The 26,897-nt window shown below is 35.2% G+C and overlaps 1 pseudogene; it reads right to left on the minus strand.

The window, feature by feature from the left end:
• Nucleotides 1-268: 268 nt before the first annotated feature.
• Nucleotides 269-26,897, minus strand: LOC138173615 (E3 ubiquitin-protein ligase DTX3L-like; annotated as a pseudogene).

The following is a 26,897-nucleotide window of genomic DNA, read 5'->3' on the forward strand; positions in this document are numbered from 1 at the left end:
CATTTTTTTGTTCACATTTACCTGTTTATTAAAATTGCTGTCAATGTTCATTAAAATAAGCCCTCCCCTGAAAATAAGCCCTCTGGTGCTTTTCTGTCCAAAAAAATAATAAGACAGTGTCTTATTATCAGGGAAACACGGTATACACATTTCCACAGTAGCACATGGGACTCTTACAAAAACTGACCATGTCACTTTAGGGAACCGAGATATCAAAAACTAATGGAAAAACACAGAAATAGTTAATAAATACTTTATAGACCATAACTTTTTTTTCTGATAACAATTATGACTTTATTAGAAGCATAACACACAGCCATTAAATCATGTCTCTTCAAACACAAGCATAGAGCCACATCAGATGATTCAATTATTTAGAAAAGAACCAAATAGATATCATTTAAACTACAACACTTAACCTTCTGCACTGGGACAATAGGGTGTGGCATTACAACCAATAATCTATTTGTAACTAGGAAAGGAACCTTTCTGTATCACAGGTTCTCTTTCATTCTCCAAGCAATGCCACAGGATCCAGTATTTCAGCTCCTAATGAATATTTCTGCTTAATTTCTGTAGCAAATACAAAAAGTACACTCATTCAGAGATGAATGGGCATTTCATCTGATGCCCTTCAAGTATGCTTCTGAGGGGGCACCTAGAACAATGGTAAATTGAACAGACAATTTTGTGAAGGTTAAAAGTCAGAAAATATTTGGATATGAATATGATCTCACTAACACTGGACAAACAGAGCAATTACCACAAGTTGTACCCCAAAAGGTGAGCTAAGAATGCAGAGAACCAGGGCAGCACACATGCCAACGCTAGTTTCCTGTTAATGTAGAAACTGATTCCCAGGTCAATGAACCTGCCCAAAGTCATACAGTTAGTCAACAAGAATTAAGTGCCCTCTATACTCTAGGCACTGTGCTAAGTGTTGGGGATACAAAAGAAGGCAAAAGACTGTCTCTGCTCTCAAATATCTCATAGTATAATGAAGACAATATGCAAACAACTATGTACAAACAAGCTATATACAGGACAAGTTAGAGATAAACTGCACAGGAAAATCACTAGTATTAAGGGGTTTGGTAAAGGTTTCACATAGAAGGTGGGATTTTAGGTAGGATTTGAAAAAAGTCAGGGAAGGTGGTCAGTGGAAATGAAGAGGAAAAGAAGTCCAGGCATGGTGAACATCACAATCCATAGAGATGAAGTTTCTTGTAAAGAGAACATCAAGGTGGTCATTATCACTGGATCACAGAGTACAGAGTGGGGTAGTAAAGGGAGGGGCAGAGTTATGAAGGGCTTTGAATGCCAACCAGAGGCTTTTCTATTTGTCCCTGAAAGTGACTGGAAGTCACTGGACTTGACTGATGATAAAAATATCTTTCCATACTACTCAATTTACATCAAATTTGCCAAAGCCCCAAGGATGGATAGTTGTTGGTGTTTTTATTTTTCTGAAGTGAAGGACTCATGCAAGTATTTGGATATGAATTTTCTTCAAGATGTCTTCCAATCTTTTTAATGTTCCTGGTTAAAAGGGAGCAAGTTTTGCTGAGTTCTGAGGCCATGAGTAGCTTATGACAAAAAATGTGAATGGACCCGAGGGTCAATCTTCATCTTGTGCAAATGGTATAATGGAAGGTTCCTTAACTTCAGCATCTCTGGTGACAGAAAAATGGAGACAGATAGGAAAGTACTGAGGGATATGCTTTGGGTTGTCTCTAGAGCAACTTTGACATTCCTACCAGGCTTTCAGTTTGAATGAAAAAAAAAAACCTCCAAGAAATTAGACAGGTTAACAGATAGCAGTTCATCCCACTCACCCTAAACTAGCAAACTAAGTTCTTGTCAAGTTCTTTTATTTTTCGCTTAATGGTGCCTACACACACATGTATTTTAATGATTGCTTTTGATTCCTTTCCACAGTTACAGCTTTTGCAAGCCCAGCTCTGCAGGTAGCACTCTTACTCAGTTCCTTTTGCCTTCATTTCAAACTTGACTCACGGCAGATAGCTGGGATCAGGGTAACCAAAGTTTTCTGGTCCACCAAAGTAGAGAATTTTGTGGTGAATATCTTTCCAAGTGATCACATCCTTGACTCCTGATGTCTGAGACTGTCTTACTGTGAAAATCAGTCTTTGGTCAAAAGTTTGCCACCTGTCTTGTTCTTTCATAGTGTTTTCCTTGGTTGGGATGATCTTCCATCTGTATGCCTCCACACATGTTGTAATGAATCACAATAGTGTCACATGAATTATAACCTGGAAACAAAGAAGTTCTATAAGAGGTTGTCATTCTTCCATCTGACTGATTCTCTTTCATGATATGATAGGAAGTCGGGCACAATGGTTTTTGTTTCATGGCCTCTCTGGGGCCAGAGAACCCATGCTTGCACTTTGGGAGGACTTCTTCGTGGTGGATGATTTCTAGATGGATGGTACACTCCTCCTCTTCCTCCTTCTCCTCTTTTCCTAAGTCTTCACAGTTAGACAGTCTTTTGGAGAGAGGTAAAGCCATCTTGAAATCATTACCATATTTGTCCTGGAGGCATTTGGGTTCTCTAATTCTCTCCAATGGAGAGAGACCCTTCTTTATGCTCAACAATTTCAACGCTGAAGTATTTCTTAATGTATTTCATTGCTTTTTCAACGTACTTGGGTAAGCCAGTTATGGTCATTTCTTGTATATTCCCCTCCAGGATTACATGGGGGTGCTTTTTTTCCAAGTTTTCATAGAAGGTCGTCTCAAGCCAGGACTTTCTCTTCTGATCTATTGGTTTCAGGATCACTACCTCTGTGACAACCTGAGGTAAGAGCATCTGAAAGATGTCAATGAAATCTTCATAAGCATGTGCAGAGAGGTCTAAGTCTTTGTCTTTTGGTCTAAAGACAATGAGGGTCTTCTGAGTTTTGGTTTTGTGCACTAACTCCATCACGGTGTAGTATGTCTTCTCTATTTCCCTGATTTCTTGACCCAGAACACGCCAGTGAGCAGTATCAACCTCAATTCCAGTGTTTGCGTTTTCAGAACCTGCTGCTTCTGCAGGTCGTTTCTTGGAGTAGTTTTTTTCAATGAATTTTTGTGCTTCTAAAACTTCCTTTTGGTTTCCCCAGAGGACTAAGTCTCTTTCTTCAGCTTTAATGTGGAGGTTTTGAAACATGTCGGTCAGGGTTTTCTGCATGTCAAGCACCAGCTTATTTTCTGTGGGACGAACTTCCTTATGGCCCATATTCTGTATTTCCCTCTGAAAGGTTCTGGTAAAAGCTTCTCGAGCTGCTTCTTTGTCCCATTCCTTATTGGTCTCGAAGTCTAAACTCACATTGCCTGTAGGATATACCAAAGCACTTTTGATACGTACTTCGTGCTCAACTTCTATTCTGTCCAGAGTTTCAGCAAAGAAATATTTGAAATATTCATACAAATGTGCAGGAACTGACAAAAGGTCCAAGTCTTCATCTCCTCTCATCTTGGGGTTTGAGTAAAGAACAAGACTGTTGCCGTCATTTGGCATAACTTCCTCAACTTCACTTGCTGAAGCTGAGTAGGAAAAATCCTCTTTCTGGTCATTTCCCAGCATGGTGTCAGTTAAGTAGCGGTAAATTTTTTCAATATCTTCAAAGTCACCAATCACCCTCTCAGGTCCATCTTCACCTCCCTCTATTTTGATCTCTGGGCAGAGGGTAAAAATGATCTCTTTCTGGTCTCTGGAAAGCTTGAAGGTCAGCTGGGCCTCAACATGGAGAAATATCTTTTGAAGGAAGAAATTAGAGGGGATAAGAGCACGTACATCATCTGGGGTCTTGTCATCTAGAAATGGTGTTGGGAGTGCCAGAGTCTGAGAGGAAAACTGGCTTATCTCCAGAACATTGGTCTTGTTCTCTTCTGGTTCTTCATTTGTTTCTAGGAAGATGTTCACACGTAATTTATCACTGACTGCCACAGAGTGATTTTTCTTTGCTAACACGCCATCCTTGGCTTGTTTTCGATTAAACTCTACCCAGAAGGTGGAATCAGTTGGACCGACTCTGACCTTGCATTTGCCTCCCCCAGACTTTGATGTGTTCTGGAAATACTTTTGCAGCTTCTTCTCTATTCCAAGGCAGAGTTCAGACACCCGGATTAGGATCCGGTATGGTGGGCTATCGGCAGCGCTTTCAGTGGCCATCAGGGCAGAGAAGGGACTTGTGAGTCAGAGAGCTGGGGTTGCAATGTTGCTTTGCTGGGCTCTGGATAGGGAAACTGGGAAGCAAAGAGGGGAGACAAAAAAAAGTGCTGTCAGCTCCCTACCTCCACCTTTCTGCCCAGACCATAACTTAATAAAAATAGTATTGGTTCAGACAACACAAACATAACACAGAGAACTAAATGGCAAGTTAGCAATGAAATCCTAAATAATGAGTATTTCAAAGAATAAATTAAAAAAAAAACCTATTAATTATTTGAAAATTGAGGAGGAAGATGATTGTAATGCTAATGAAGAAACAATATACAAAAATTTCCAGGATGCAGATAAAGCAGTCCTAAAGATGGAAATATAGATATAGTTATAAACACACACATACATATATATACACACATGCACACACACATATATACATATATATATATATATATATCCTTACAAACATATTAACAACGTAGAAAACAACAGGAATAGTGAAGTGAATATTCATTGAAAAAATAAAAATCCAAAAAATTAGCAAATTTAAAATAAGCACAAGATATTAAAAATAGAGGAGAAACATAAATTAAAAACAAAAATACTCTAAGGAAATGACATCTAAAATTAAGGCTGGTTCTTTGAAAAGACTAATGAAATTAATAAACTTTTAGCTAATCAGATTAAAAAGAAGAGGGGAGAAAATCAAATAAATGAAATAGTTAATGAACAAGTGAAATATCAACAGAACCAGAAGAAAAGAAAATAATCAGCATATTATATACAGTGTTAAACAAAAACAGTATCCCAAGTCCATGAGCCATGTATTGCAACTGAAATTATTATAGGAGAGAGGCAGATACATGTGCGGATTCCCAATACCAAGGATCCCAGCAGTGTAGGGAAAACCTTGATATTTAAGTTATAACTAAAAGGAGAAGTAATGTGGTAGGGGAAAAGGAATAATCTCCTCCCAAAGGGGAGGAGAAATCATGAATAAGAAAAATGTCAAAAGCAGCATTCTTTTCCCTTGGGAGCTGCTAGACCATGAACATATATGATGGTCTATCTGATCATCTATAAGTACAGAAACAGTTTCTCAGTCTAGTGCAGACTAATTGGCACCTGTCTTGACTTGCAGGAACACACAGGAAGTCAAACTTGGGGTACAAACAACAAATTATGTCATCTTTGGGTGGGTGAGGGCTTTGTCCTTGACAGGGTCAGGGCCTCTTGAATACTCCAGGTCCAGTGTTTCAGCAAAATATGGAAACTCAAAAAGACAAGTTCAGGAGACCCCTTAACATTCACTCCCCACCCCTTCTTGGTGAAAAGCAACCCCTACGTATGCTAATGACCACAGAAAGCGCATTTGGTAAAACATTCCTGTGGATACTACTCAGGCCTATGGAGATAAAAGAAATAAACACTTCACAAGGAGAAAGGTCAATATACAGAAATATAACAAGAGACCTTGAGCACTTTTACATCTTGTAGCTGATACAGGATAGTTCCAGTTACAAAGAGGGATCCCAAACCATAAAAAAGCACATAGTAAGAACATTAAAAATCAGGGATTAATGCAGAGGGGAAAATCATATGTGAAAAAAACCTGAGAGAACTTAGTATACAGATACAGAAAATAAAAGCCAAATGAGCACAATAATGGGCATAAACATTAACAAACATTAATTCTCCTTGCAATAACCCTTCCCAATATCCATTCAATCAATACATTTCATCTTGCATCTCAGACATCCCATGCAGTCATCCTGTCCCTGGCACATTTCTTTTTGGGGCAGTCTGGAAAATACTTTGTCCTCAGGGCACCACTTTAGTGGCCTTCCTTTCTGATTCCAAGTCACTTGTAAAAACTCCTTAGATATTTCTGCTATAATCTGCTACAAAACAGATCTCAATTATCCCACAGTGATCATATGAATGGGAAAAAGATCCACATATACAAAAATATTTATAGCAGCTCTTTTTGTGGTGGCAAAGAATTGGAAATTGAAGGGATGCCCATCAACTGGGGAATGGCTGAAAAAGTTGTGGTATATGAGTGTAATGGAATACTATTGTGCTATAAGAAATGATGAGCAGGCAGACTTCAGAAAAACCTGGAAAAACTTATATGAACTGATGCTGAGTGAACAGAACCAGGAGAACATTGTATATAGAAATAGACATATTATGCAATGACTAACTTTGATAGACTTATCTCTTCTTAGCAATGCAAGGATCTAAAACAACTCTAAAGGACTCATGATGTAAAGTGCTGTCCACATCAAGAGAAAGAACTATGGAGTCTGAATTCAGATTAAAGCATATTATTTGATCTCTTTCTCTCTTTTTTTGTTTCTTCTTTCTCATGGTTTCTCTCATTGGTCCTAACTCTTCTTTGCAACATGACTAATGTGAAAATAGGTTTAATATGTATGCATATGTAGAGCCTATATCAAATTGCACATCATCTTGGGGTGTGGGGGGGAAAGATGGGGAGAAAATTTGGGACTCAAAATCTTATGGAAGTGAATGTTGAAAACTAAAAATAAAAAAAAAAAAACAGATCTCAATATAAGATTCCCATACTAGTCACAAAATTTACTTCCTTAGCAACTAGTACATGTTGTGGAAACCAGATGGACACTTGTGATTCTTATCTATTAAATAACAGAGCTATAAGAGGAACATCAAATTAGGAGACCATAGTTCACCTGAAACTTCAAGAATTTTGGCTATGAATACTCCATGCTGTTTATATTTTTATCTGAAGTCTTGCCTGACACAAACATTGTTAACAACAAGCTAAAGGGTTATTGTTCCATTAAAATATAAATAAAATATTTTAGATACCAATGAAAGCAGAATTTTTAAAACTTTCTAAATTACACACATATTTATTTAATCTCATTGTTTTCACAACACTTTTACTAAATTTTTTATTTTATAATTTTTATTTTAACTGTGAGTTATTTTGGAACTCCAAAATTAAATACTATTTAATTTAATTCCAATTTAATTGAACTAAATTATTCAATTCTCTCCTTAGGAGGAACAGAGACAGATAAGGATCTACTCCTTACATTAAAACAAACCTTATAGAACCCTTTTTATAAGATGACATATGATACACTACTGAAATTGCATAAAAATTACCAAGTTAACTACAATTGTAGCAAAACACTTGGGATGGGACATGTAGATACACTTAAGTAATCAAGTTCAAAACAGTATAAACCAAAGATGTTTATGATTTTGTTTTAATTATCAATAGAATAACAGCAGCTTGGACTGATAAACTGTGGAATCAACACCCAATTATTCTCACATTGTTTGGAAATATTTAAGGCGCTTTTTTAATACAGATATGTATCTATATCTATAGATATCTTTACACACATGCATATGTGTATGTATGTACATATGTAAACAGGCACAGATGATTAAGCCAAATACGTATTTACTAAGTTGTTTAGGATATAGAAAAGACTATAATTCTTGACTGAATAGCTCATATCTTATATAAATGCATTTTATTATAGTAGCTCAGATGTATTCATCCATAGTCTATGGGATAATGATTTAACATTGTGTTTGCATATCTGTTTCACAAGCTTTTTTTTTACCTTTGTCTAAGTATTCCCATAGCATTCAGAAAGAATGAGCTATTCCAGGGACTTAATCTTACATATGACTATATAAGTATTAGCAGGCAGATGGCAAGTCCAAGTACTGCTACTTAGCTCTTTGGGATATGCATTGACCAGGGGTGGGGAACCTGTGGCCTCGAGGCCACATGTGGCCTTCTAGGTCCTTAGGTCCTTTTTGACTGAATCCATACTTCATAGAACAAATCCCCTAAATAAAAGGATTTAGTCTGTAAAACTTGGAATCAGTCAAAAGGCTACACCCAAGGACCTAGAAGGCCACATGTTTCCTTGAGGCCACAGGTTCCAACCCCTGGACTACACAGTTAGACTGAAAACAGTAAAATCATACTTGTGTTTTGCTGCTTCCTTCTACTGACCACTTGCTCTGATTATAGGAATTTGCTATAAAAGGAAAAAGCATAGATATTATTCCAAGGGCATCAAAACTGGTCCTTAATGACTCAATACATATACAACAGAATAAAGCATCCTTAGCTCTGTTTCACTTCAGGTAAGAGTCAAAGTTGACAACCAATCATGCATAAATAATTCAACCTCATAGCCAGACTCAGGAATAGCCATGTGGAAAATATTCCTGTTTAAAAGGAAGTAATATAATGGGGAAACTGAGCCAGAAGGATCCTACCTTATGCTATGCCAAGCTCCTTCTCTTTGCTATTTACCAGATACAGACCTCCACCTGTAAGAGTTCAAGATCACATTCCTTCTGAGTGGTTTGTGGCATTTCTCTTGAATGGGGGTTTACTGACTTAATGATCCATCAGACGATTATACCTGAATTCAAAACTCAAAACAATAGCAATTACAGTCCTACAAACTTTTGCCTCAAATGGCAAGTTTCACTAATCACAGCTTAGGGCTAGATACAATTATTTTTATGCTCATGTAATTGCAACATGCAATAAAAGTTAATCAAGACTCACAACAAGAGAGATGTCCCTTAACATTCTTTACTTGTTTTTCTTTTCTTCTTCTCCTTGAGCTAAGAATCATCCTGAAGTAGGGATCAATATATTAGAAATCACTTCTATGTTATATGCAAACTTGTAAGTTCTCAGTTAGCAAATCTCATTGTTTAGTAACTCCATAACCCATAACAAGCTCTTTTCCCAGGGCTGATGACATTGCCTGCACAGATCATTTCCAGGAACATGGCAATTTTACAAAATAAGGGTCTACAAGGTCTTTTCTTTGTACCTTTTCTAACACAATAATAAATTACTAATTTTTCCTTTTTAAAATACCCATATAAATACTTGAAAGGTTTTTTTAACATTATGACAACAATACCAAATAATTTAGTTAACAATCTTACAATTTTCATAAGTGATAGCCAAGTAGTTTTAGTTGTAACTTCATCTTGACTCTAGACAAAGATGGAAATTTCCAATTGCCTAACTAGCAATTACAAAACATTATAAAACAGGGTTAGCAAGGCTAATACAATAAGATAACATTTTCAAACAATTTTTCCACCTTTTAGTTGTTCAGTTCATATTCTAATAATATTCAAGTTATGAAAATATGTTCTAATGACATAATTGATACAATAGGTTACCAATTTAGCAAAATAAGAAAATTTAGCAATATAACCATACCATAAACAATAACATGTATTTGAGACTTCAACCAAACCTGTTACCACCCAGTTGACTTCAATTCAGTTGACTGCATTTCCAAATTATCTTACATAGAAAATCATTTCATCACCACTGTCATTTTATGCTGATCATATCTAAAACCTGTATAAAGTCATCATGTATGAGGCAATTACATCTGACTAAAGAAATAATAATAACGGTTAACATTCAAATAGTGCTTACCCTATGCCAGGAATTGTGTCAAGTGCTTTAGAAACATGTGATCACAACAATTGTAGTAGGTGGATTCTATTATTATCCCTTTACAGATTAGTAAACTGAGGTAAACAAACATCAGGTCCCTTACTAAAGATCACTCAGTTAACAAAATTTCAGTTAACCAATTTGTGTGAATGCCAAATAGTATAATAAATTCTGATGTATCATAAATATCATATTAGTAAAGAAAATTTCACTTAATTTAAGACCAGAATACATTTGATCACATGAAGATCCATTTTCTAAGTGGTAATGAATTTCAATCCATAATTTTAATTATGTCATATTATATATTACACAAGTGCTAGTTATTCCAAGAATTTCATATTATAGAGTCTTCTACTTCCAGCCAATCAATGACCAAAGATTGTAAAAGTGTCAGTATGATATTAGATTTTCATCTATCATAATTATCATACTTAGAAGAACTTTTTAATTTAATTCAAATATGGGTTCTACAATCTCAGAAAGAATCCACTGCTTATCCATTTATTCCTAGCCCTATACAAGTCTTTCTATATAAACTTTCATATCAAATAGTAAGATTTTTATTACTATAGTTCCCAAAAAGAAAACCATATGAAGTTTCACACAACCTTCTCAGTTAAGTAAAGCCAAAACTTTTTCAATCCTTTTCCATGAACATACTCAAAATCTTTTCAACATGCTTAAATCTTAAATCTAAAGCTGGCACAAGGGCACCAAGAACAACTGTGCAAGGACAGGATTTTTCCTAAAATTTCTTGTCAACCTTCCATATTTTCCCTCCAGACTTTATTCTTTTTTCCACATCTTCCAAATAATTTATTCAGATGACACAACTTTATTCAAATCCTATATCCCAAACTGTATTTGCTCCATCGAATGTTTCCTTTTATAATTTTAGCACATATTGTTGTTACACAAACCCAATGACTTAATGAAACATTACTTTCCAGCTGTACAGTTAATTTAAGTGCAAGTTACCTTTTTCACTAATTTACCTATTACACTATAATTTTTTCTTGATTTGTTACAATCCAGGTATTCCTTAAATGATAGAGGCACCAAAAAGTCATTAAATGGTTTTTAGCTATTGCAAAACTTTAATAGATTGATCTATACCAATTGAATGTAATTCACAAAGGGAGCATAACTCATTTTCATGCTGCTTTTTACATTTTGCTTTTTGGAGGAGGAAGGCAGGGCAATTGGGGTTAAGTGATTTGCCCAAAGTCACACAGCTAGTAAGTGTTAAGTGTCTGAGGCTGGATTTCAAATCAGGTTCTCCTGACTCCAGGACCAGTGCTCTACTCACTGCACCACCTAGCTGCCCCTTCATACTGCTTTCTTAAATAAGACCCTCTTGCATGGGTAAGAAGCAAGACAGTTTCCAACCTACCATGGAGGCCATCAATCAAAAAAGAGAAGTAACAGAGTCAGAAGGTTGGAGTGGGGGGAAATTGAGTATGAAAGCTAAATCAAAACTCAAGATCATGAGATTTATGATGGCTAATATAACAAAGAAGAAAAACGATGGAGATTCTTGGAGAGGAAGCCAAGCAGCAGAGGTTATAGGAAATGAGCAGGTCAGACTTCTGAGCCCTTTGGCAAAAGTTGTTTTTCTTTACCCTACAGCCCTCTAGTTCTGATTAGCACCCAAGAAAGAAAGGAGCAACTTAGGGTACTTGGGAACTGCTGAAGACCAATTCTCCATGATGATAAGATTTCTGGAGATGAGGATATCTGCAAAGAAGAATGATATTCCTAATATGGAAACCAAGCAGAGAAAGAGGTGGTACAGTAAGAGTGGGAAATTGAAAATTAGTAAAAGAAAACTCTAGAAAAGAAGGAAAATTATAGACCAATTGATCCAATGAATACTGATGGAAAATATTGTAAATTAAACATTAGCAAGAAGAGTACAACAATGTATCACATAAAATCATCCAGTAAGACCAGGTGATATTTAACCCAGGAATTGACATGTGGGATGGATACTAGGTGGGAGTCATGTCAAGGTGGGTTCAAAATTAGGAAAAGTATAATCAGAATTGATGATATCCACAATTACATGATTATTTTCAATAAATTAAGAGAAAGCTTTGGATGTCATTTGTTCCTATTAGAAACAGTAGAAAGCATAGGAGGAAATGGAACTTCTTTTAAACTGACAAGTAATATCTCATTGCTGTCTGTATAAAAAGCTGCTAGAGTAAGCATTTTCTGTAATGAAGATAAACTGGAAGAAGCCTTCCCAATAAGATCAAGGATGAAGCAAGGATGTCCTTTATCACCATTTTTGCTCAATAGTGTATTAGAAATGCTAGCTATAGCAATGAAGCAAGACAAAGAAGTAGAAGGGTTTAAGCATCAGGCACTGAGGAAACAAAACACAATAAAACAGTCTATAACTATTTACTTACAGAGAATCAACTACTAAAGTAGTGGAAACAATTAACAACTTCAGCAAAGTTTCATGATATGAAATAAACCCACAGAAATCATCAACATTTCTCTACATTACCAACAAAACACAGCAAGAAGAGAAAGAAAGAGAAAAGTTACTCAGAATAACCCTAGCCCATGTGAAAGACATGGGAATCTACCTGGCAAGAGATACACAGAAACTATAGGAATACAATCACATAATCCTTTTCACAGAAATACAGATATAAGCAACCGGAGTAATATTAAATTGTTCTTGGGTAGGCCACTGCATAATAATGACAACACTACCTAAATTAAATTATTTATTTTTGTCCACCAAACTACCAAAGGATTTCCTTACAGAGCTAGACAAAATCACAGCCAACTTCATATGGAGGAATAAAAACTGAAGATCAAGGGAATCAAGGAAAAACATGTGACTGATGGAGGCCAGCAGTAACAGACCTCAAATTATATTACAAAGCTATATTGATTAGAATAATTTGGTACCAGATTCAATTATAAGGGCTTGATCAATGGAAAAGATGAGGTACACAAATTATATACAATACACAGAAGCAAATATGTACAATGGTCTAGTAGTATTTGAGCAACCCACAAACCCTAGCTGTTGGGGCAAGAAATTAACATCTGATCAAAACTTCTGGGAAAACTGGCAAACAAGTAACTTGGCAGAAACTAGGCATAGAGCATACTCTACACCAAGATGAGGTAACCTATTTGTTTCTTCTAGGACAATTTGTCTCTCTCCTGTGGAGAGCAGAGTCACTGTTAAATTAGTTACATCTTCCCAAGTAGTTTGGAACTGTTAAATATGTCTTGAAAAGTTATCTATCACTACCATGGAGTCCTCACCAAATCTAAGATTGCTACTTTTCTAAGTGGATAAATCCAAGGGACTAAAAGACTGGTGTTGCCTAATAGGAACTACATCACTAGGTTACAGGATAGAAGAGACACAAAAATCCACTGAAGTGAAGCACTCTAAAAAGCACAATTTCAGAAACTGAAAAACACATTGACAGAAGAAAACACCTTAAAAACTAATATTAATCAAATGGAAAAGGAGGTACAGCAGCTCACTGAAAAAAATAATTACTTAAAAATCAAAATTGGACAATGAAAGCTAATGATTCCATGAGACATCAAAGAACAATAAAACAGATCAAAGAGAACGAAAAATAGAAGACAATGATAAATTTTTCTTTGGAAAAAAAAACAATTTACTTGGAAAATAGAGGAGAGATAATTAAAAAATTTCTGGACTACCTGAAAGCCATGATAACCTAGAATCAGAGGGTAAAAGAAATAAAAAGAATCCACTGTTCACCTCCTGAAAGAGATGCCAAAATGAAAACTCCCAGGAATTTTGTAGCCAAATTAATGGGTTCCCAGATCAAGGAGAAAATACTGAAAGCAGACAGAAAGAAAAAATTCAAACATCGTGGAGCTATAGTTAGGATAACACAAGATTTAGCAGTTTCTACATTATAGGATAGTAGGGCTTGGTATGTGATATTATATAGTGCAAAAGAGCTAATATGAAAACCAAGAATCACCTACCTGGCAAAACTATCCTTCATGTGGAAAAATGGGCATTTAATGAAATAAAGGATTTTTCAAGCATTCCTGATGAAAAGATCAGAACCAAATAGAAAATTTGATTTTAAAACAGAAGACTCAAAAGAAGTATAAAAAGTAAAACAGGACAGGGAAATCATACGCAATTCAATAAGGTTAAAACATTTACATTCCTACAAGGGAAGATGATACTTGTAACTCCTAAGAACATTATCGTTATTAGGTCAGTTAGAAAAAAAATATAGACAGGGAAAGTGTGAACTGCCTATGATGGCATAATATTAAAAAAAATTAAGGAGTAAGAAAGAGAGATGCACTGGGAGAAGGAAGAAGGTAGAGGTGGAATGGGGGCAAATTATCTGATATATAAGATGTATGAAAGCTTTTATAATTAAGGGGAATGTGGAGGTGGGGGGCAATGCTTGAACCTTGTTCTCATCAGAATTGGCTCAAAGAGGGAATAATCTACATATTCAGGTGGTATAGAAATCTGAGAAGTAGGAGAGGACAGAGGTAAGAGAAGGCGGGTATAATGAAAAGGAGGGCAGATTGGGGAGGAGGTAGTCAGAACCAAAATACTTTTGAAGGGGGATAAGGTAAAAGGAGAGAGAGACAGAAGAACAAAGAGGAGAAAATAGTACAGAAGGAAATAAACAATTAGCACTCATAACCTGGAATGTGAATGGGATGACCTCACCCATAAAACAGAAGCAGAGAGCAAAGTAGACTAAAAACCAGAATCCTATAATATGTTGTTCAAAAGAAACATGTGAAGCAGAGAGAGACACACAGAAGAAATGTAAGGAGGTGGAGAAGAACCTATCATGTTTCAGCTGAAATTAAAAAAACAAACAAACAAAAACAGGGTAGCAATAATGATCTTGGAAAAAGCAAAGGAAAAGGTGTAATAAAAGATAATCAAGGAAACTACATCTTACTAAAAGATAGCATATACAATGACGTAATATCAATATTAAACTTATAGGTGCTAAATAGTATAGCATTTAGGTTTTTCAAAGGAAAAATTAAATGTTACAGGAGGAAAGAAACAATAAAATCATATTAGTGAGGGATCTCCACTTTCCCTTCTCAGAACTAGATAAATCTAATGAAAAAAATAAACAAGAAAGAAGTTAAGAAAGTGAATAGAATTTTAGAAAAGTTATTTTTTTGGAAACTAACTGGAAAAAAACTGAATGGAAAAGAAGGAATAACCTTTTTTTCTCAGAAATATGACACCTGGGGGCGGCCAGGTAGCACAGCGAGTAAGAGCACCGGCCCCAGAGTCGGGATGACCTGGGATCGAATCCGGGCTCTGATAATTAGCACCACACCCAGAAATAACTGGCCATGTAACCTTGAGCAAGTTACTTAAACCAATTGCTTATAAAAAATATGACACCTATAAAAATTGACCATCTATCAGGGCATTTAGATATAAAGGGTGACACCATAAATAAATAAGGGGAGCATGGAATAGCTTACCTCTCAAATCTATAGCTAGAAGAATTTATCACTAAGTAAGAGATAGAAAGCATTACAGGGTATAAAATGGATAATTTTAATTACATTAAATTAAATAGTTTTGGCACAAACAAAACCAAAGCTGCCAAGATTAGAAAGAAAGCAGAAAACTGGGGAGGGGATATTTTTACATGAAATTTTTCATCTTTCAAAAACAGAAAGAACTGAGTCAAATTAATAATAATATGAGTTTCTGATAAATGGTCAAAGGATATTTTAGATGAAGAAATCAAAGCTATATCTAGTCATATGAAAATATACTTTAAATCACTACTTACTAAAGAAATGCAAATTAAAATAAATCAGATTAGCTAACATGATATAAAAGGAAAATGCCAGTGCTAGAAAGGATGTGGGAAAATTGGGACACTTGAATACTTTGTTGTTAGAAATGGGAATGATCCAAACATTCTGGAGAGCAATCTGGAAATACATCCAAAGGGCTAAACTACTAGTAGGTGTATATACTAAAGAGGTCAAAAAGCAAACAATAAAAGGACCTACATGTACAACAATATTTACAGCAGCTCTTTTTGTTGTGGGAAAAAACAAGAAATTGAGGAGATGCCCATCAATTTGGAAATGGCTGAACAAATTGTGATATATGATTGTGGTGTAATGCTATTGTGCTATAAGTGATGAGCAGGATGCTATCAGAAAAAAACTGGAAAGACTTACATGATCTGATGCAAAGTGGAGTAAGCAGAACTTAAAAAAAATGTACACAGTAAGACCAATATTGTGCAGCAATCAATGTGAATGACTTAGCTATTCCCAGCAATAGAAAAATCCAAGACAATTCAGAAGAACCCATAATGAAAAATGCTATTTACCCCCAAAGAAAGAACTGATGGAATCTGAATGCAGATCAAAGCATAGTATTTTATTAACCACATTACTTTTCTTGGTTTTTTTTTTGTCTGTGTTTTCTTTCACAACATGATTCATATGAAAATGTTCAATGATGTGGCAGGGCAAGGAAGGTGGAAGAGAATTTGGAACTCAAAACTGTAAAAGTATGAAGGTTAAAATGGGTTTTACATATAATTGAGAAGAAATAAAATATTATTCTTTTTGAAAACCTACATCACCCTTTTAAATTATGACTAAGATTCTTGAGGGAAGACATGACATCACATGATTTAAATTCATTTAATGGATCAGTTAATTCATTCTATAAATACCAATAGTCTGTTTTGGTTTTAATCTGCTAACACTATTTTAAAATTTTTCATCTTATGATAATCCAAAGTTTTGAACTGAGGCCAGAGTAATTCACCAGCTAAATTTTCCCCTGTTTTAAATCAGATGTTACAAAACCAAATTGTTTCTTTTTTTATTCCTGCCTCAGTTGGGAGTTCTCCCTTATCCCATGCATCAAAGAGCTTCCCCTCAAAGGAGTTTTCTCTGGCACATTATTTTATGTTTATTCTAGTATGTTTATTCTCTCTTTCATTCTCTCTCTTTCTCTGTAAATGTATATGTATGTGCATGTGTATATCTCTCTATATATGTGTATATATATATATACATATATATATATTTCTTAAATATGACCTGGGAAAACCTGTGAGACATACACACACAAAGATAATAAATATGAGGTCTAGCTTGAGGCTTGAGGTTTCAGTAACAGACTCTGGATTTTATTTCTCTTCATCGATTCTTCTCATTGAAGAAGTTAAAAAGATTGTTTACTGGCCCAATATGCAATCTACAAAAGATATTTGTAGATACGGTCTTCAAGAATGTCCTGGCTAACGTTTTAATCATTTCAGGAAATGCTCCTGAGGGGCCACACAGCTTGGCTGAACAGTCTTGCCACAGGTATAATGCTCAATTTATGAATCTAATCAGGGTTCAAGAGTCCCTACCCTAAATGAACATTAACAGAATGTTGCACACAAGTGATTGCCCAAAGCCTTAATATTATCTAGCATCTAAAACACAGTGGGGAGTTAGTGAAAAGTTTATTTTAAAGATATATTTCCTGAAAGGAAATATTTATCTAAAGTTTCTGATTCATCTTATTATAATATTATTAGATTTGTTTGTTATAATAGTTATATGAAACTTATATAAAGACCCCAAAACTGTATACTCATAAGTCTACAGTATGGTTCTTTAAAAGATCTGAAATATCTAAGTGGGTGATACTATAAAATAGTATCAAAAGAGGGACTATAAAGGTGAGAGTTAAATTCAAACACAGAAATGTCCCAGGGAGGTTAAATAGTAACAAAGCTTAATTTTAGGGAGTAGTCCTGTATAATTCCTTACCTCCTACCAAGACCAGGTGCAAATAATGGAACCAGACTTAAAAAGATTGTTCTGCCAATGTTATGCAAACATTATCAAGGTGGGTAGGTCATGATAAACAAGCCAGTGAAAAAATACCTGGATGAAAATTCTGAAAGATAGTTGTATTGAAATAAGTTCTGAGAAATAGATGTACTACATGTGAGTTATTTCTAGATACCTAGAGAACTTCCTATTCTGTTATCTGTATAGAAAAGACTGCTTTTGTGTGTTTCTCTGATAGTCTCTCAAAGGCTACCTACATGCACATACTCTGGGTGCTCCTATTTTCCTCTTTTCAATAAACTCTTTATTATTTCAAGGATTGACTCTACATAGGTTCATTTCAATCTAAGACAACAAACCACAAAATAAACCCTCAAAAATTAACTGCATTTCTATGTAACAATGAGAAAATAAAAAGGCAATGATAGGAAAATTTCATTCCAACTAACTCGTGATTCATTTACAAAATGTACCTTCAAGAAATAAAGAACAACTTAAACACCAGTGCTCTTAGCTAGGCTGTGTCAATGTGATAAAAATGACAGAACTACCAAAGTTATTTAGCCTTTTCATATCATGCCAGGGATCTGAGGGATACTTAATAGAATTTTATAAAATAATAGCAAAATTCATCTGGAAAAATCAAAGATCCAAAAAATCAAAAATATAAAATGTAATGATTAAATGAGGCTGGACTAAAGAATGAACACCTCAAGACTTCAAAATATATTATAAATCAGCAGTCATCAGAAATATCTTGGACTGGATATAGGTAGATAGAGGTAGAATGATGGGGGAAAAAAACTAGACAAGGGAAAATCAACAACAATGGAATTTAATAATCCAGTATGCAACAACATGGAAAATACATGTTACTCTTAGGAAAGAACTCCCAATTTGTTATTTTTTGTTTTTCTTTTTTGGAGGGGGGAAGGCAGGGCAATTGGGGTTCAGTGACTTGCCCAAGGTCACACATCTAGTAAGTAAGTGTCTGAGGCCAGATTTGAATTCAGGTCCTCCTGAATCCAAGGCTGGTTCTCTATTCACTGCACCACCTAGCTGCCCCAAGAACTCCCAATTTTATAAAAAAAAATTGCTGGGAAACTGGAAAGCAATCTTGTAGATATTAGGCTAAGTTTGCACCTTACTCCTGAATTCACTTTAAATAGATAGATTTTATTACTATTAAAGCTCATACAATAAAAGTATTAGAAAACAAGCAGATCATGTACCTCTCACATTTATGGGTAGGAGCTGTACTCTTAACCAACAAGGGATAGAGACAATTACAAAAGATAAAATAAATACCTCAGATTACATAAAATGGAAATGCTTCTGCATAGATAAAATAAAGGCACCTTGGATAAGCAAGGAAGTAGTTGAATGAAAAAAAAATCTTCATATCAAATTGCTCTTACAAGGTGTATCTAAGATAATCAATTAACAGATACATAAGAGAACAAGAGATTCACCTTTAGATAAGTAGTAAAAGAATATGAGCAAAAAAATTCTATAAAGAGGAAATGCAAAGTAATTTATAACCATATGAAAAAATGCTCCAAATCACTACTAAGGGAAATGCAAATCAAAACAACTCTGAGGTTCCACCTCATACCTTAAAAATTGGCAAAATGAGAAAAGACAGGAATTATCAGTGTTGGAGAGTTGTGGGAAGTTAGACACAATGATGAACTGGTGATGGAGTTGTGAACTGGTGCAACCATTTTGTAAAGAAATTTGGAAATATGCAAAGAAAATGACTAAAATGTCCATATTCTTTTACCCAGAAAGTCTATTACTGGGTTTATTCCTCAAGGAGGTCACTGACAAGAAGAAAAGTCCACACAGAAAAAACAATTTTTTAGTATCACTTGTAGAGTTATCAAAAAATTAAAAACAAAGTAGATTACCACCAATTGGGGGATGGCTAAACAAATTCTGGTGTATTAATGTAATGGAATACTACTGTGCTATAAGAAAGGATGAACATGAATGAAGAGAACTATGGAAAGATCTATATGAACTGATGCAGATTCAGGTAAGGAAAGACAGCCAAGAAAGTAATATACACAAAGATTTCAATAAGGTAAATGGAAAAAAATAACCACACGGGGTGGCCAGGTAGCACAGCGAGTAAGAGCACCGGCTCCAGTGTTGGGACGACCTGGAGATCGAATCCCGGGCTCAGACACTCAGCACCACACCCAGAAATAACTGGCTGTGTAACCTTGAGCAAGTTACTTAACCCTGATTGCTTTAAAAAAAAAATGGGGCGGCCAGGTAGCACAGCAAGTAAGAGCACCGGCTCCAGTGTTGAGAAGACCTGGAGATCGAATCCCGGGCTCAGACACTTAGCACCCACCCAGAAACACCTGGCCGTGTAACCTTGAACAAGTTACTTAACCCCAATTGCTTTAAAAAAAAAAACAACAACCACACATGCAAAAAAAATTAAATTTGATAAAATTTTATACAATGATTTTTTCTTATTCAACCACTTTCTTGCTTACCCAAGGTATATTCATTTTTATATGCAGAAAATTTTCCATTTTATATAATCTAAAGTATTTATTTTATCTTTTGTAATTGTCTCTCTTTCTTGTTTGGTTAAAAATACATCCCTTGTCCATAACTGTGAGAGGTATAATGATCTGTTCTCTTCTGATGTTTTTATTGTATTATCTCTCTGTATATTTAATTTGTATATGTATGTGTGTGTATATGTATATGTTGCAAAATTATTAAGAAAAAATATGTTGAATGAAGAGGTATTAGAACATGCTCATAACCCACCCCTTAGTAGAAGTGGGATGTCTAGAGGTGTTGTATACTACAATATTTTCAAATTTTTTCAATCTATTGGTTGGTTGTGCTTTTTGTTCTTTTTTTTCTTTATTTTGCATTGTTATCACCTTTGTTGAAGAAAGATATAAGAGGTTGGCATGAAAATGCTGTAAAAGGTAAAGGTTTGCAGATCTCTAGTCCAGTAAATACTTTACAAATTGGGGGTGGATTGGGGAAGGGGGAGAAGACAATGAAAAAAATGAGACAACACACCAAAATGTGTGAGATGCAAACAAAGCAGTGCATAGGGGAAATTTTATACCTCTAAACACTTACATTAATAAACAAGATAAAGAGCAGATTAATGAACTGGGCAAACAACTTAAAACCAAAACAAATGAACAATTTCCAATTAAACACCAAAATAAAAGTCCTAAACAATCAAAGAAGAGATTAATAATAGTGAAATTTAAACAAAACACTGACTTAATAAATAAAACTGGAAGCTGGTTTTATGAAAAAAAAAACCCTATAAAACAAACAAATCATTGGTTAATTCTATTAAAATTAAAAGAAAATCAGATTACCCAAATCAAACATGAAAAAGGGGAATGTACCACCAATGAAGATGAAATTAGAATAATTATAGGGAGATATTTTGCCCAATTGTATGCCAGGAAAACTGACAATATAAGCTAAATGGATGAAAGTTTTAAAAAAATATGAAAGTGCCCAGATTTACCAAAGAGTCAAGAGAATCCTTGAATCTATATCTTGTATCTGAGAAAAAGAAATTGAGTTAACAACAAATTAGTTCCCGAAGAAAAATTTCCAGGACCAGATGAATTTGCAATGAATTCTATCAAACATTTATCTATTTAATAAATTAGATAAAGGAGTCCTACCAGACTCCTTCTATGACTCAAATATGGTTTTGATACTTAAATCAGGGAGAACAAAAGCAAAGAAAGAAAACTATAGACTTATTTCCCTAATTAATATTAATGAAAAATTTTAAACAACATATTTGCAAGGATATAACAGCAATATATCACAAAGACCATACAATAAGACCAGGTGCTATTTATGCCAGGAAGGTAAGGCTGATTCAATATTGGGAAAACTATAAGCACATTTGGTCATATTAATAACAAAAACAACAAAAATCATATGATTATATCAACAGGTACAATAAAAACCTTTTGACAAAATACAATACCCATTTTTATTTTTTTTGCTCTTTTTGGGGAGGGCAATTGCAGTTAAGTGACTTGCCCAAGGTCACACGGCTAGTTTTTGTGTTAAGCACCTGAGACTGGATTTGAACTCAGGTTCTCCTGACTCCAGGGTCTATTCTAGCTCTATTCTAGCCACCCCTTGCAATACCTATTCTTATTAAAAACACTAGAAATTATAGAAATAAGTGCTTTTGACAAAATACAACACCGATTTTAATTAAAAGCACTAGAAAGTATAGAAATGTAGAAATAAATCCATCACCAGTTCATCAGTGTGTCTAACTTCCCATAACCCCTCCAAAACTGATTATTCCCATCTTTTCTCATTTTGTCAATTTTCAGGATATGAAGTGGAACCTTAGAGTTGTTTTGATTTGCATTTCTCTTAGTAGTGATTTGGAGCATTTTTTTTCATATGGTTATAAATTACTTTGCTCATTTACTTGCATAAAATGAATTATTTCTTTAAAACTTAGAGTGAGCATTATCTCTAATGGGGAAAAAGTAGAACCTCTCCCAAAATGCTCAGAGGTGAAGCAAAGATATACATTATCACCAGTATCATTCAGTATTGTACTGGAAATGCTAATTATAGTGATATGATAAGAAAAAGAAATTGAATGTGAGTAGGCAATGAGAAAACAAAACTAACTCTTTGTAGAAGATATAATATCTAGGGTAGGACCCTAGAAAGTCAACTAAAAAACTACTTGAAACAATGAACAACTTTAGCAAGGTTTTAGAATATAAAATAAAAACCCACAAATCATCAACATTTGTATATTTTACCGCCCAAAATTAGCAGTAAGAAATAGAAAAAAACTATAATTTAAAATAACAATTCAATATAAAATATTTAGGAGTCTATCTGCAAGAGAAACCTAGGAACTATATGAACACAATTATAAAACATTTCACATAAAAACAATTAATTGGTTAAATATTAATTGCTCAAGAGTATCCTGAGCCAATACAATGAAAATGTCAGTTATGCCTAAAATAATTTACTTATTCAGGGACATACCAAACTACCAAAGTATTATTTTGTAGGGGTCAAAAAAATAATAATGATATTCATCTGAAGAATAAGAGGTCAAGAATATCAAGGAAAACAAAGGGAAAAAAAGTGAATAAAGGCTGCCTAGCAGTGCCAAATTTCAAACTGTGTTATACAGCAGTAAGCATCAAAACAATCTGGTACTATCTAAGAAATAGAGTAGTTGATTAGAAGAATAAATTAGGTACACAATACACAGTAGTTAATAACCATAGTAATCTAGTGTTTGACAAACCCAAAAATCTAAACTTTAGGGGCAAAAATTCAATATCTGACAAAAATTTCTGGGAAAACTAAAAAAAAAAAAACAATTTGGCAGAAATTAGGCAGAAACCAACAACTCATACCAAAATAAGATCAAAATGGGTAAAGGATTTAGAAAAAATTAGGGGAGCATGGAAAACTTTACCTGTCAGACCTGTAGATAAGGAAACTGAGGCAAACTGATAAAAATACAAACCAGTCCCCAACTGACATAAACATGTAGCATTCAGAAGAAATTGAAGCTATCAATAGGTATATGAAAAAACATGCTTGAAATCACTCTTGATCACTTCTAAAGAGAGAGAGCTGATCAACTCTGAGTGAAGATTGAAGCATATGTTTTATTTTCTTTATTGTTATTGCTTTTTATTTTGCAACATGGATAATACGAAAAAATGTTATGTATGATGCATATCATATCACTTCTCTTCTCAAAGAGGAGGGAGGGAGAGTATTTGGGACTAAAAATAAAAGATGTTTCTTAAAATTGTTAAAATGATGTTACATGTTAATGTTAAAAATGTTTGTTTGGCAAAAAAATTCTGAATTCTCCCAAACATTTAATTAATTAATTTCATTACTACATAAACTGTTTGAAAAAAAGAGATAAAGATAAATTCCTACAAAACCCCTTTTTCAATTTTTTTTGCTTTTTGGAGTGTGGAAGGTTAGGGAAATTGGGGTTAAGTGACTTGCTCAAGGTCACATGGCTAGTTTTTGTGTTAAGTATCTGAGACCAGATTTGAACTCAGGTCCTCCTGACTCCAGGGCCGGTGCTCTATTTACTGTGCCACCTAGCCACCCCCCACAAAATCCCTTCTCTGATACAAATAGGGTCTTGGTAACAAAATACAGGGAGTCAAAAAGAGAAAGAAACTATAGTTCAATTTAATAATGATTATTGATAAGAAAACTTTAAATAAAATATTAGCAAGGGGGCTACAGTAATATATGCTTTGATCAGCCTGCATTTATGCCAGGAATGGAGGTCTATCTCAATATGAGGCAAGCTATATACATAATTGACCAGATTAATAACAAAACTCACAAGATCACATGATTATTTCAGCAGATGCAGAAAAAAAATGTTTTGATAAAATACAATACCAATTCCTGTTGAAAAAAAAACAACCTGAAAAGCAAAGAAATAATTGGAGATTTCCTTAAAATGATAAGAAGTATATCTAAAACTAAGAGCAAGCAATATCTTTAATGACAATTAGCTAGGACCACTTCCAATATAATAAGAGGTGAAACAAGGATGTCCATTATTACCATAGGTATTCGATATGTTGCTGCAAATTCAAGGCAGAGAAATAAGACAGTAAAAACATTCTGAAGAAATAAACATTGGCAAAGAGAAAGCCAAATTATCCCTTTATGTGGATGATATGATGGTTTATTTAAGAAACCAATTAAAAATTAATCAGAACAATGAACTACTTAAGTAGTGTAGCATAATATAAAATGAACCCAAACAAATATTCACATCTTCTGTATGTTACCAATAATCCATCAGGCAGGCTGGCTCTTTGAAGAAGATACAACTTTCTTTTCAGCTGTTCTATTCAAGAGGTTGAGGGTATTCTTAGGGACTATACGATTTTTAGATAAAAAGAGACACAGGGTACAATAGAGGCATTTGCTTCATCTAATTTCTATCAGGGTGCCACCTGTCCACTAAGTACAAATTTGATGCTATAATGAGTATAGCATCATGGGATGAATGTATGGTGTGGAGCCCCCTAGTGATTCTGAGGTTGAGGTAAGTGTCCTCATCTGTCGTTATAAAAATCTTGAGATTTTTAATACTGGAACTGAGTACTTTTGTTTGTTTGTTTGTTTTTCTATCAATAATTATACACATTTTGTCTCATTAAATAATTATATATATAATTATAAATATACACATTTTGTCCCATTAAAATACAGCCCTGTCCATGTGACAACATCATTCACATTGTGTGGCATTTTAAAAAAGCGAGTCTGAGGTGTCATCCACTGTGGCCAAGTGTCAGGGGAAACTGGGAAGATCTACTTTTAAAATTTATTTTCTTAAAGTTATTTTTTAATTTATTTATTTTTTAGTTTTTAACATTAATTTCCACAAGATTTTGAGTTACAAATTTTCTCCCTGTCTCTCCCTTATCCCCCACCCCAAGATGGCAATTATACTGAATACCCCTTCCCCCAATCTGCCCCCTTTTATATCCCCTCAGCCCCCCATTACTTTTTTGTACTGAAAGATGAATTTCTATACACCATTATCTGTATATCTTATTTGGGAGGAACTCTTAAGATCTGATACAGACTGAAGTGAGCAGGACTGGAACAACTTACACAATGACAACATTACAGAGGAAAAAAAAATATTTAAAGGCTTTTAGAGCCCTAATTAATGCAGTCCAGAGGACTTTAGGTGAATCACCTCCTGCCACGGAGGTAATGGGCTGAAAATCCAGAAAGACAACTGCCAATTTGGACATAGTCAAGATGGGAACTGGTTTTGCTAGAATATGCATGTTTTTGTGAGGGTTGTGTTGTCATTGTGGTTGTGGGGACGGGGGGGGGGTGCCACTGGGAGGAAGAGATAATAAATGCTTGTAAAAATAAATGTAAACAATTTTAAAATAAGATAATTACTCTTCCCAGCCCAATTAAATTGGTTAAATGTCCTATATATGAACCATCCTTTTGTGCATTTTTAAGTATTTAAGGTGGGGAGGTGTCCATACCTGCTGGCCTCACAAAGCTCTATTAGCTCTGTTATCCAGTTCAGTGAGCCTAAAAGAGGTGGGGTTTTCCTTTGGGAAAGGCTTCAGAACTCTGATCAATGCAAGGACCAATGAGGATCCTAGAAGACTGATGGTGAATCACCGGACCCTCTGACAGGTGAGGTAATCTAGATGTAGAAGAAGACACATTTTCAGACACAGTCAAAATGAAGATTTGTTTTGCTTGACTATAACGTATTTGTTGCAAAGGCTATTTTTTTTTTCTTTTTACCTTTTTTTTTTAATGAGGTGGGGTGTGGAAGGTAGAGAAAATAGAAATGGAGAAAAGGGAGAAAAAAAACAAGACAGTCACTAAAGCATCTTTTAAAACAAAGAAGAAGAAAAACGGAACAGAACAAAATGAAGGCCGAAAAAAAAAACATTGGAAACTTTGAAAAATACAGATTGAACTTATTAAATATTAAAAACAACAAACAAATAAGTAAGCTTTACACAACAGAGATCAACAAGTGCACGCACAATCCCATTTTTCTATTTTATGACGTACATGGAAATGTTTATTTGATCGGGCGTTTCAGCACAGAAAAATAATAAATAAATCAATGAATGGATGAATGAATGAATGAATGAATGAATGATGAAAAGACAGAAAAATAAGACGTATTTCGTAGACTGAATTTGCTTTCCCCCGCACCACCCAGCAGTCCCACCTTCTGGGCCGCTGTCTGAGGAGGAGCTGGGGGGGGGGGGGGTTGGGGGGGGGGGGGGGGAGCCCCAAGGGGGGGGAAGGGCGAGAATCGCTTCCAGGGGGGGGGGCCCAGGGGGGGGGGGGGGGGGAAGACAGGCAAAGTAGTGGTGGGGAGGGGGCCGCGGAAGGTGGAAGCGGGAGGAATCACCGAATGCGTTCCCAGGGGACCTCCATCCCTCACGACAGGGAGAGGCCTGGGCATATCTAGCGGCAGATCTACCCATGGGTGAAATCCAAAAGGCCCAGGATGGAGGTCTGGGGGCACGAGTTGGGTGCGGGGTGTGTACACGCTCTTAGGCGTCTGGGGAGACAGTAGTAGGGAAGAGCCGCGGGCCCTTACTTACCTCCCAAGCACAGGGGACTCACACCGAGGATCGATCAACCAGGCCTGGAGTCTTCCGGCAGGAGGCAGACGGAGCTGGTGGGGCAGGAGGCAGACAGAGCTGGTGCTGTCCGCAGTCCCTTTTTGCAGAATGCGCAACAACCCAGCCCAGGTGAAAACCGCAGAAAGGAGGAGACTGGTGACGT

Source organism: Petaurus breviceps, unplaced genomic scaffold, assembly GCF_028583685.1.
Source record: "Petaurus breviceps papuanus isolate PSGF00001 unplaced genomic scaffold, PetGlider_PUasm1.0 611, whole genome shotgun sequence".
Classification (NCBI taxonomy): Eukaryota; Metazoa; Chordata; class Mammalia; order Diprotodontia; family Petauridae; genus Petaurus; species Petaurus breviceps.